Source organism: Ovis canadensis, chromosome 2 (assembly GCF_042477335.2).
Source record: "Ovis canadensis isolate MfBH-ARS-UI-01 breed Bighorn chromosome 2, ARS-UI_OviCan_v2, whole genome shotgun sequence".
NCBI lineage: Eukaryota > Metazoa > Chordata > Mammalia > Artiodactyla > Bovidae > Ovis > Ovis canadensis.
The window spans coordinates 102,752,462-102,764,843 of record NC_091246.1 but is presented as its reverse complement, the minus strand read 5'-3'; the positions used below and the strand labels follow the sequence as shown (position 1 = coordinate 102,764,843).

General features: G+C 51.2%; 1 protein-coding gene across 1 annotated transcript in view; it reads left to right on the top strand.

Moving 5' to 3' along the window:
• The window catches only part of SCARA5 (scavenger receptor class A member 5), a 133,538-nt gene that overhangs the window by 79,012 nt on the left and 42,144 nt on the right, over positions 1–12,382 (top strand). The window lies entirely within an intron of this gene.

The following is a 12,382-nucleotide window of genomic DNA, read 5'->3' as shown; positions in this document are numbered from 1 at the left end:
AGACAGCACACACTCAGTGTTCACACCCCGAGCCATAAGAATGGCCAAAGGTGGCTCCCGGGGCCCTGGGTGGTCAGAGCCTTGGATGTGCCAGCAGGAGCCTCCAGGAGTTTGGGGTTGGGGAGGAAAGCAGGGCTCCAACTGGGGATAGGGAGGTGCTCCCCCAGTGTCCCTGGTGCTTGCATTGTGTTGGGTCGCATCCCAGACATCTACAAGCCCTGCACTTGCCCAGCTTTAAGATCAAAGAGAGAGCCTGGAGTCAGCAACAGGAACATGGGTGGTTTACCGGAAAGGGGAGCTGACAAGTCTGAAGCAAGGTTCTGGAGCGACTCCTCACTGTGTGTGGCAGACATCTGGCAGGTCCTGGCAGTGGTCTTTGCTCCTGGGGGCAGGGGAGATTGCCAGTTATAGGGGGATTTGGTGTGGGGTGGACTCATTGGTTACCAGGGAAACCAGCATAGAGGCAGCCCCTCACCTCCCCTTTGATAAGCTGTCACTAGCTAGGGCCCAAGGTGAGTATGTAGAAGGTCAATGATGTGAGTAGGTGTGGGTGAAGCAGGCATTGGTCAGGTGGGGGATGGACAGAGAGCAAGAGAACAGCCATCTTGGGTGGCTTGACCATACACAGGTGGAGCTACAAAAAGTGGGAGAATTCCAAATTTGAACCTGCCCTTCCAGGCTGTTATAAAGCCATAGTTCATCCAGGTAGAAGATATTTTATTTTCTTTAACAGTGTGTTAGCTTCATTTTCCACTCTTACATATAATGGCAAAAATGGTGCAGGCCTCCATTCGACCTGTTGCTCCAGCTCCACAAACATCAGCATCTTTACAGCCAACCTCCCTCTCTTGCAAACCTGACTGACTGCACCCCTACTCACCTCTCCCCAATTCCTTCCCACCGCTGTCCACCCTGCACATCACTGTCAGAAGCATAGTTAGTGAAATGTACTTTTCCTGCATGAGCCGCTGCTCAGAACCTGCCATGACTGCCCCGGAGTCTGCCAGGTTCACCAAAAGTCCTTAGGCTGACAGTGGACAGTGATAATACCACTTTGGACACCAGCTCTGTTGGGTACCAGGCCAAGGGTAACTCATAGAATGTCTTTTATAAACAATCACGAGATTCAGGAAGCTGCTCACAGTGGCAGTCTGGGAGGTGATGGGCCAGGATTTGAACCCCAGCTTTTCTGACTGCAGAGACGATGTGCTTTCTGCTGCATCCCTGTCCCCAGCCTGTCTTTCCTGCCGTCTCCTCCACCTGGTCCCCTGTACCAGAGCTCAGTCTGCAGGGGCCAGTCGAGCAATGTCAATGCGTACAGTGACTTTGGTGTCAGGGGAATAGTAAGGGTTATGACAGGTCTGGCCCATTTTGGCCTTGGCATAGACAAGGTCTTCCCATTTTTTCCAGAGAAACCAGAAATGTGGAATGTTCTAGAAATTTTTTAATTGTTTAACTCTGTGGGCCAAATACAACATATCTGTGGTTCCTGTGTGGTCCGCAGACAGCCAGCTTACACCCGCTGCCCTGTGTGAAGCATCCAGCCCAGTGGGATGTGTCTTGTCCTTGCCCTGGAGACACACCCCTCCTTGCCCACTCCCCCGGCTTTCCTCCAGCCATTCCTCCCACTGCAAAGCCCCCTTCTTCTTCCTCCTCATCCAGACCCCACTGCTCCTTCCCATCTCACTCAGACCCGCCTCCTCCAGGAGCCCCCTGGCCTCTCTAGTTCACTGAAGTCTCCCTCCTCTGAGATTCTGTATTTATCAGAGCAGAAAGTAGTCATGATGGAGACTTCTACTTGCATAAAACTTTCCAAGTCTGGTTTATAATAATAAAACATCATTTGGTTTTAAAGTGGGTCCCCATCACCAGCTGTGAGCTTGGTTGAAGGCAGGGTTCACTGGAGAGCCAATAGGATTTCTGCAGAGAAGCAGCTGAGGCTCCAGGGGGAAGTACCTGGCTTACTCCAGGCCACACAATTAGAAATGATCCGACCTAGGGCTTTTGTTTTCAACAGCTTTAGAAAGGTATAGTTTGCATGGCTTTCCTAGTGGCTCGCTCAGATGGTAGAGAATCTGCCTGCAATGCAGGAGACCTGGTTTTGATCCCTAGGTTGAGAAGATCCCCTGGAGAAGGAAATGGCAACCCGCTTCAGTATTCTTGCCTGGAGAATCCTATGGAGAGCCCCTGTCATCAGAGGACTGGTTTTCTTTCCTTGGGTGACTTTGGGTTTCACGTTTCGGAAATCAAAGAACAGGAGGCAGCGTGTCTTCTTCCAAATCCACACCCCTGGGGTCTCAGCTTTTCGTTTCCTTGACCTCCCCGGTCCGCATGCTACGTTGTTTCAGTCGTGTCCAACTCTTTGCGACCCCATGGACTGTAGCCTGCCAGGCTGCTCTGTCCATGGGATTCTCCAGGCAGGAATACTGGAGTGGGTTACCGTGTCCTCCTCCAGGGATCTTCCCGACCTAGGGATCGAACCCACGTTGGGTTATGCCTCCTGCATTGGCAGGCAGGTTCTTTACCACTAGCACCACCTGGGAAGCACCACCCCAATCTGGTCAGTACTTAGTAACAGCAGCGATTCTGAATCATAACCTACAGTGAACCTACAGTTGAACAGAAATTTTGTCAACATTAATTCTCTACATGGACATTAATGACTGCTGATCCTCACGTCCTGCAAAAAGGGTGTTATTGAACCCATTTTATCTTTTTTTGTTTTTGGCCATGCCACGTGGCATGTGAGATCTTAGTTTCCCAAACAGGGATTGAGCCTGAGCCCTCTGCAGTGGAAGCACAGAATCCTAACCACTAGACTGCCAGGGAAGTCCCTGAATCCATTTTATAGTTGAGAAACTAATGAATTTCCCAATGTTTGTTACAGTTGGCAAGTGACAAAGTGACAAAGCCAAGGTTCAGAGTGGGTCCTTCTGGCTCAAAAAAGCATGTTTTTGTCACTAACTGTGGTACTTTCCAGGGTGGAGAAGGGCTGGCTAGGAGCCAGGAAGACAGAAGACAGAGTGGGCCCTTAGGTCTGTCCCTGTATTTTGGAGGTAATCACTCCTGTTTGGGCTTTCCTGTGGCTCAGATGGTAAAGATTCTGCCTCCAGTGCAGGAGACCCAGGTTCTATCCCTGGGTCAGGAAGATCCCCTGAAGAAGGGAATAGCAACCCGCTCTAGTATTCTTGCCTGGAGAATCCCATGGACAGAGGAGCCTGGCAGGCTACAGTCCATGGGGTCCCAAAGAGTCAGACACGACGAGTATCTAACACTTTCAGGGAACACTTTTCCACCAGGCACTCCCCCTTCCCTTCTCTTCCGGTCCACAGATGATGTCCCCATGCTTCTTGCTGGTGCAGCCTCCTTGGCCTTACCGAGCGTTTCACTTCCTTAGTTTCTGAGTCCACTCTCCTTTTGGCTCAAGCTAAAACAGCTCCAGATCACCCATTTGCCACGGTTCTTCGGTGGAATCCTCCGGAAGTGGTCTTTCTCTGGTTCTGAAACTAAGTTCCACACTTGCTTCCCTTATATCGAAGTTTCCTCTTAGTTCTGCCCAGGACTGCCTTGCCGTCTTCAAGCTTTGCATTTTTTAAAAAAATCGGTGTTTATTTATTTACTTTTGGCTGTGCTGGGTCTTCGTTGCTGCACCCGGGCTTTGACTAGTTGTGGTGCACGGGCTCCTCATTGTGGTGGCTTCCCTTGTTGCGGAGCCCAGGCGCTAGACCACAGGCTCAGCACGAGGGCTTAGTTGCCCCGTGGCATGTGGAATCTTCCTGGACCAGGGATCAAACCCCCTGAACTGGTAGGAGGATTCTTTACCACTGAGCCACCAGAGACATCCCAAGCTTTGCATTCTTGATGGGCTGCTGGCTCTTCAGAGCTGAGCACCATTTGGCCCCTGCCCCTCCCAGGACCTCTACTATGCTGTCTCCCTGTCCCTCCTCCCTCACTCATGGTTGCTGGGGACCCAAATGGTGTGATTAAAGAGAATTCTCTTTGGCACAGTGGAGTATAATTACCATGTAACTGCAACAACACAGAACTCTACCCTGGCTTTTGGATAAGGGATTTTTTAGCAGATAAGCTTTGCTGAATTTGTGTCTTGTGGTCTGAGTGGCTTTTCTTTACTAGTTTTGTTCAGTTCCACTCAGTCTTTAAACACGCACATACCTCACACCCTCCCCATCTGCCTTTTCCTGGCTCAGAATCCACAGATGCTCCACTTTGTATACTTTTGTATATATGAACTTGTTTATGTTATTCTTGAGCGTGACCCCAAACGGTTGCATTCTCTCGCTTTGTTCCACAGTTTTCTACGGGTTTTGCCTCTGGCTTGTCTTTTGTGTACATTCACGGTGGCGCTCTCTGTTTTCCTGCTTTGCGTTCTCAGCACTGATCAGGTCTGTTGAAATCTCTCTGCGGCGCTGAAAGAAGCAGAGAACCTAGATGATCAGGCAGGTGAGGCGTTCCAGGAGGAGGAAAGCTAACCAGAGAGGGGAGGCTCCCAGGAGGGGTAGTGTGTGAGCAGGGGCCTGCAGCCACGTGTTCAGCTGCAGCAGGCTTTGTTCACTACGTGGATGTTCATAGACTCCCAGAAGGTTAGAGTGACAAAGAGGCTCTGAAATCAACTAGCTCATCCCTCATTTTGTAGTTAAGGCCCTGGAAGCTCAGAGCAGAGAAATGACCTGCCGACATCAAATCCCCAGCCAGTGGCCCTGCTGGGCTAGAAGATTCATCTCTCAGTTCATGAAAGCAAGTTGGCAAAGCATACTTATCCATGGGCTGCTTTTTTGAGGAAAAAAAATAGACCATCTAGTAGAGAGTCCCATTCAACAAATGTTCATATGTGGGGACTGTGTCTCCCCCTCCCCCCACAGCGGGTGGCAGGGGGCTCTGTTGTTTCTGGGAGAGGAATGGAGCAGATAATATTTGAATGAGCTTTCTTTTTTTTTTAAAAGTATTTATTTATTTTTGGCTACCCTGCGTCTTCTGTAGGCTCCTTGTTGCTGTGTGCGGTCTTTCTCTAGTCGCAGTGGGTGGGTTAATCATGTGGCTTCTCTTGTTTGGAGCACAGGTTCTAGGGTGCAGGGGCTTCGGTAGTTGTGACACACGGGCTTAGTTGCCCTGTGACGTGTGGGATCTTTGTTCGCAGGGATTGAATCCATGTCCCCTGCAGGCAGGCGGATTCTTAACCACTGGACCACCAGCGAAGTCCCTTGAATGAGCTTTAAGCTTCTCCCCGTTCGCGCTGTCGCGGTCTCATCTTCTCTGTTTCATTGGAACAGGTCAGAGCAGAGGTGAGCTGAGGCTCTGCTGGGACAGGAGGGGAGTGCCTGCTGTGGAAGTCATTAGCTGCACCCAGCCTTGCGCACTGACCCTTTGCCTGAGGCTCTGGAGAAAGCTGGCTTTGCAGGCTGGCCACAGCCTGGTGCATACAGCCGGGGCCCCAGAGAGGGTACAGGAAATGAGGCCTGAGAGCTCATGACAGTGTAAATGTCAGTGTAAACGTCAGTGGTGAGAATCCGGAGCCCCAGTGACATCAGGGAAGGGGAAGCAGAGCCCTTAGCTGCGGGACCCCACCTCCAGCCACTGGCCTGGGATTAGCATACTTCTGCTGCAGTGTTTACGTTACAGTCTCGGGTCGCTGTTTCGCTGGCTTCAGGCCTGCCGCATCAGCTACCAATGAACATTTGTTCTTGGCAGGTCATTGGCTAGATTCCAGCACCCATGGGTCCCCCACCCCATCTCTCATTCCAGGATCCCAGAAGGGAGAGTGGGTTGCCTTTCCCTTCCTGTTGGCCGATCCCCAGAAGAACCCTGGTGTTTCTGCCCAGTGTGCGTGTGTGCGTGTGTGCTCAGTTGCTCAGTTGTGTCCGACTCTTCGCGACCACGTGGACTGTAGCCTGCCAGTCTTCCCTGTACATGGGGTTGTCCAGGCAAGAATGCTGGAGTGGGTAGCCATGCCCTCCTCCAAGGGATCTTCCCGACCCAGGGATCGATCCCAGGTCTCCCACATTGCAGGTGGATTCTTTACCATCTGTGCCACCAGGGAAGGCCTTCTCCCCAGTCCCCAAATCCTTTGTTCTGCGCTGGAGTTGCTTCCAGCCGGAGCGGCTCAGGGCAGTCGGGTGAGTGCAGAGCTGCGCTGGGGGGTGGGCTAGACCGGTGGACAGGCAGGGACCTAGGCATGGGACTGCTCTGCTCCCACTTCCCCTGCCCTCTGTGGCAGGAGCTGGGAGAAGAATGCTGACACCAAGCCAGAAGCACAGTGAGGGGCTTTGGTCTGTTCCTGTGATTGAGGAGAAGTGGACTCTGCTCCTCCTGTCCCAGCTTACCTCTGTTCCGACCTGCTCCAGTGGTAGAAAAGATGAGAGGGCGATGATGTAGATGGTGAGAATCTTAGAACTCATCCGAATATTACTCAAAAAGAATGAAATGATGCATTTGCAAGAACATGAATGGGCCTAGAGATGATCATACTAAGTGAAGTAAATCAGACAAAGACAGATATCATATGATGTCACTTACATGTGGAATCTGAAGTATGATACAGATCAACATGTCTATGAAACAGAAACAGACTCAGAGATACAGAAGACAGACTTGTGGTTGCCTTGGTGGAGGGGGAGGCAGGGAGGGATGGAGTGGGAGTTTGGGATTAGCAGATGCAAAGCATTGGATATAGAATGGATAAACAACATGGTCCTACTATGTAGCAGTATCCTGTGGTAAACAGTAATGGAAAATATGGAATACATCAGTTCAGTTCAGTCACTAGGTTGTGTCCGACTGTTTGTGATGCCATGAACTGCAGCACGCCAGGCTTCCCTGTCCTTCACTATCTTCCAGAGCTTGCTCAAACTCATGTCCATTGAGTCAGTGATGCCATCCAACTATCTCATCCTCTATCGTCCCCTTCTCTTCCTGCCTTCAGTCTTTCCCAGCATCAGGGTCTTTTCCAATGAGTCAGTTCTTCGCATCAGGTGGCCAAATTGTTGGAATTTCAACTTCAGCATCTGTCCTTCCAGTGAATATTCAGGACTGATTTCCTTTAGGATGGACTGGTTGGATCTCCTTGCAGTCCAAGGGACTCTCAAGAGTCTTCTCCAAAGCCATGGTTCAAAAGCATCGATTCTTTGATGCTCAGCCCTCTTTACAGTCCAAGTCTCACACCCGTACATGACTCCTGAAAGCCTACCTTGGGGTCTGACTACTCGGGACCTGACTTGATGTCATTTTCTCAGGAAGCCAGGCTGATAGTCTGGAGCTTGCTTGGACTCCTCCCTTTCCTCTGCCCTGCCCCCTTCACGGCTCTCATCCAGGTGATTCCCGAGGCTTGTCTCTCCCTCCTTCCTCACTGCCTCCCTCATTGGGGTCCTCCCAGCCTCCCTTCCTGGATCCAGCTTCTCTCTCTGACCCACTGTTGCTGTCTGATTGACCCCATCAGCTCTCAGCCTTCTTTACAGTCCAACTCTCTCATCCATACATGACTACTGGAAAAACCATAGCTTTGACTAGACAGACTTTGTTGCCATATTGTAAATATTAAAATATTATATATATATATATATATAACTGAGTCACTTTGCTATATAGAAGAAATTAGCACAGCATTGTAAATCAACTGTACTACAATAAAATTAGAAACAATGCAGGGACCACTGGGATGGCTGACACCATGTAACAGCCTCCACAACTCCCCAGAAGTCATTCCTTGAATCCTACCCATGTGCTGGATGCTGTACGAGGCCCAGGGCCATGGAGAGCAGGGTTCTAGCCCCACAGGCAGGCCTGTCCTCCTTGGGGACCACAGTCTGAGAGGTGTGACAGTGACAGGCATGTGGGTATAGGGTGGCCTGTCCAGACTCGGATGCTTCCCTGGGGAATCTGTGCACAGTGATGCTCGTGGCTCCTCCCAGCTCTGAGATGTGGGGGTTCCGCCCTGGTGCCCTCTGAGATCAGAGGGGTGAGTGTGAAGGTGAGCTTCAGAGCTGAGAGCAATGGGCCTCTGAGAAGGGAAAGGACTTGGCTAATATTTGGGGACACCATGAGGAGAAAGCTTTGGCTGAGGTGGAGGAGAATTTGTATCGAGAAGCATCAGACTGTGAGTTTGCAGAAGAAGGGGTCAGGTTGGGAATGATTTGCAGGAGTCTCCAACAGAGAGGGCTGCTCATTGTAGTGTGATGGGCTTCCGAGGGCTCTGAGTTCACCTGATTCTGATGGGATCAATCAGAGAGCAACAGTGGGTCAGAGAGAGAAGCTGGATCCAGGAAGGGAGGCTGGGAGGACCCCAATGAGGGAGGCAGTGAGGAAGGAGGGAGAGACAAGCCTCGGGAATCACCTGGATGAGAGCCGTGAAGGGGGCAGGGCAGAGGAAAGGGAGGAGTCCAAGCAAGCTCCAGACTATCAGCCTGGCTTCCTGAGAAAATGACATCAAGTCAGGTCCCGAGTAGTCAGACCCCAAGGTAGGCTTTCAGGAGTCATATATGGGTGTGAGACTTGGACTGTAAAGAGGGCTGAGCATCGAAGAATCGATGCTTTTGAACTGTGTTGGAGAAGACTTGAGAGTTCCTTGGACTGCAAGGAGATCAAACTAGTCCATCCTAAAGGAAATCAGTCATGAATATTCATTGGAAGGACAGATGCTGAAACTGAAGCTCTACTACTTTGGTCACCTGATGCAAAGAACTGACTCACTGGAGGAGACCTTGATGCTGGGAAACATTGAGAGCAGGAGGAGAAGGAGATAATAGGATGAGACGGTTGGATGGCATCACCAACTCAATAGACATGAACTTGGGTGAACTCTGGGAGCTGGTGAGGGACAGGGAGGCCTGACGTGCTGTCACACGTCCATGGGGTCACAAAGAATCAGACATGACTTAGCGACTGAACAGGAACAGATAGATCCCAAGAATGCATCACCAGCAGTCAGCTCTGATTTGAAGAAGTGCTTGGTCCTCAGAGCTCCAGACAGCCTGGCCCCTTGAGACCCAGACTGGCCACATTCCAGGCTCTTCTGAGTCAGCCTGGCTAGTACCACCCGAGGACACGACTAAGCCCTGCAAATCAGCACCTGCCTTTACTAGCTGCCCTGGCTTCTTCCCAGTTAATCTCTAGTAAAGGTCTTCACTAACCACTTGCTGTTGTTTAGTCTCTCAGTCATGTCTGGCTCTTCACGACTTCATGGAGTATAGCCCACCAGGCTCCTCTTTCCATGACATTCCCCAAGCAAGAATACTGGAGTAGATTGCCATTTCCTTCTCCAGGGGATCTTCCCAACCCAGACACTGGCAGGCGGATTCTCTACCACTGAGCCTCCAGGGAAGCCCACACTAAGCACTTAGTTGTATCTTAAAAACTCTATCCACGTGTAGGATATTTTTAGAATCTGGTTCTTATTGAACTGGCAGGGGGTTTTCAGATGGGGCTATTCTAATAGCCATCCTCAGTAATCTCAGCATAGTTCTGATGAAGCATTTTGAAGAGTGGGGTACAGATGGTCAGGGACAGTCTTGCCGCTCACAGGTTCTCAAGCCCGTTTATATCCACCATGTCACTGAGTTCCCTTACTCCTCACTGCAAACACCCGAGGAAGGAATTTCTACTTAGATTTTACAGACCGAGAATTTGAACCCGAGATCTCCATCCTCCAACCCCGCCTTCCAAGTGATCTCTGCCCCCTTGATGCCTCTCCATCAGAGTTAGTCCACTGGGTAGCATCCTGTTTTTGCCAGAACTACTGCTGGGAAGGTCCATGTGTTGGGTCACACCCACCTTGGAGTGAGCAGAAGAATTGGAGGATGTGGTCCATAGCACCGTTGACCTGCTTGAGCCCAGGGTGCTGAGTTTCCCATGGGGAGGGCAGGAAGGAGCAGGGAAGAGTGAGAAGGGTGGAGTGGTCTGGGGGCAGGGGAGGGTGACAGCGGTGTGACAACCAGTGATGGGCAGAGATTCAGGAACTGCATCAGCAACCTTTGCTGCAGCCTTGACCTGGCCAGGGGATTGCTGGCGTGGGCATTGTAAAGCTCACTTGCTTCTTGCCCCCATCTTTCTCTGCTATATAAATCTTAGGCGTGTTCCCAACAGGTGTGGTGTCTCAGTCCTATTGTCTGAAAGCTGAGGTCCGCATGGCCAGTCTTACTTTGTTCTTCTTCCTAGAAAAGAGGAGTGCAAGTTGCTCAGTCGTGTCCGACTCTTTGCAACCCCTGGCTGTACAGTCCATAGGTTTCTCCAGGCCAGAATACTGGAGTAGGTAGTAGTAGTAGCTGTTCCCTTCTCCGGAGGATCTTCCCAACCCAGGGATCGAACCCAGGTCTCCCGCACTGCAGGTGGATTCTTTTCCGGCCAAGCCACCAGGGAAGCCCTGGTGAAGAGAGGAAGATGATTCCAAACCGCGGTCCTCCTCGCATGATCCGTGCCTTGTTTAAAGATTTGTGCACTTTTCAATTGTTGATTCCTTCTTTCCTCTATTCTCATGCCATTGAATTCTTCAACCGCTGTCAGCTTTGGTTAGGGTCTGAGGACAGTGCCAACTTGGTGAATGTATCAGTACATCTTGATCTTGGCTGCCTGGCTGTTTTGTGTGTCTTAACACCCTCTGATCTCATATACTCATTCATTCGGCAAATATGTATTGTGCAAGCATGACTGCTAGGGGCCGAGTATACATGTTTTGGTTTCCGAGGGCTGCGTGGCAGAGCACCACAACCTGGGTGGCTTTCTGTTGTTTAGTTACTCAGTTGTGTCCAGCTCTTTGCAACCCCATGGACAGGCTCCTCTGTCCATGGGATTTCCCGGGCAAGAATACTGGAGTAGGTTGCCATTTCCTCTTCCAGGGGATCTTCTTGATCCAGGGATCGAACCCAAGTCTCCTGCATTGGCAGGAGGATTCTTTACCACTGAGCCACGAGGGAAGCACCTGGGTGACTTGAAACAACAGAAATCGATCCTCTCACTGTTCTGCAGGCTGGAAGTCTGAGATCCAGGTGTGCACAGGACCATCCTCCCTCTAAAAGCTCTGGGGGAGGATCTTTCTTGGCCTCTTTCTCTACTTCTGATGTTGCTGGCTATCCGTGGTATTCCTTGGCTTGTAGACGCATCATTCCAACCTCGGCCTCCGTAGTCACCTGGCCTTCTGCCCGTGTGTCTGTCTGTCAGGACACCAGAAATTGGGTTAGGACCCACCCTACTCCAATCTGATCTCATCTTAACTAACTATAGCAGCCAAGACTCTGTTTTTAAAGAAAGTTGTATTCTGAGGTCCCAGGTGGACTTAAAATAGGCAGGGACAGTTTGACCCAGTGCAGTACAGTTTGGGCATTTTCCTTGGTCCTCTTTTTTGTCTCACTGAGAAGCCAGAATGGAGAGTTTAGAATCTGGGTCTTCACAGCCAGTACAGGGATGCCAAGGGTGTGGTCCTGTCTCAGGGAGCTGGCCATCTTGTTAGGAAAAAGAGAACATCTCCCCTTGTGACTACAGGACAGGGCAGTGTGGGATAAGCATCCAATAGTACCAAGGACATGTGTTCAAATAGGCCGTGCCCGCGTGTGGCAGGAATGATGTATCAGAGGCTTGGCCACAAGAGTGGCAACGAGCAGCCTTGGTGGGGCAGGTAGTGATAGGAGATTGATGGAGAGGGGCCCCTGGCTCGCCAGCCTGGGAAGAGCAGGCTGCAGGGCGTGAAGGGACAGGTCTCTTCTGGGAATGATGCGACGTCTAGCATGATGAGCGAGGCAGGGTTGATAGGGCCAGACAGCCCTGAGCTGATCCACGGCTCGCTCACTCATTAGCTAGCTGCCTGTGTGGTCATCTGAACCCAGCGTGTGTGGACTGACTCGGGTCACACAGGCTAGAATCCCTGCCATGCTGGAGCCTCACCGTGGAAGGAGGCCCCACTAAGGAGCATTTAGAAACCGCCTCTCCCATCCAGGTGCTCAAGCTAGAAATCTGAACCTGATCCGGGCTGCCTCCTCTGCTTTCACCTACGTTAGCCAAGGTCTGTCTCTTCTACTTCTTAACAGCCACTGACATCCCTCCTCATGGCTACTTCCCTAATTCAGGGCTCCCCCACCTCTCAGCTGGGTGCAACCTCCTCCTTAGCCTCCCTGCCTTTATTTCCCCCTGTTCCCATCCCTTTTCCAACACCGCAGCCCGAGCGCTCTTCCTTGTGTGCAGATCTGGCCACACTTGTGTTTTAGGTCCCTCCTGTGGCTTCTGGTGCCCTTGGGGTCAAGTTCAACACTTAAACCAGGCCTCAGAGACCCTCCACTTTCTCACCCTTCTAACCCCATCATGTGTCCCCCCGGCTTCCAATCCTACCAACTCTCACAGATCTTTAGGCTCTTATGGGGACTGTTCTCTCTGCCTGGAACTTTCC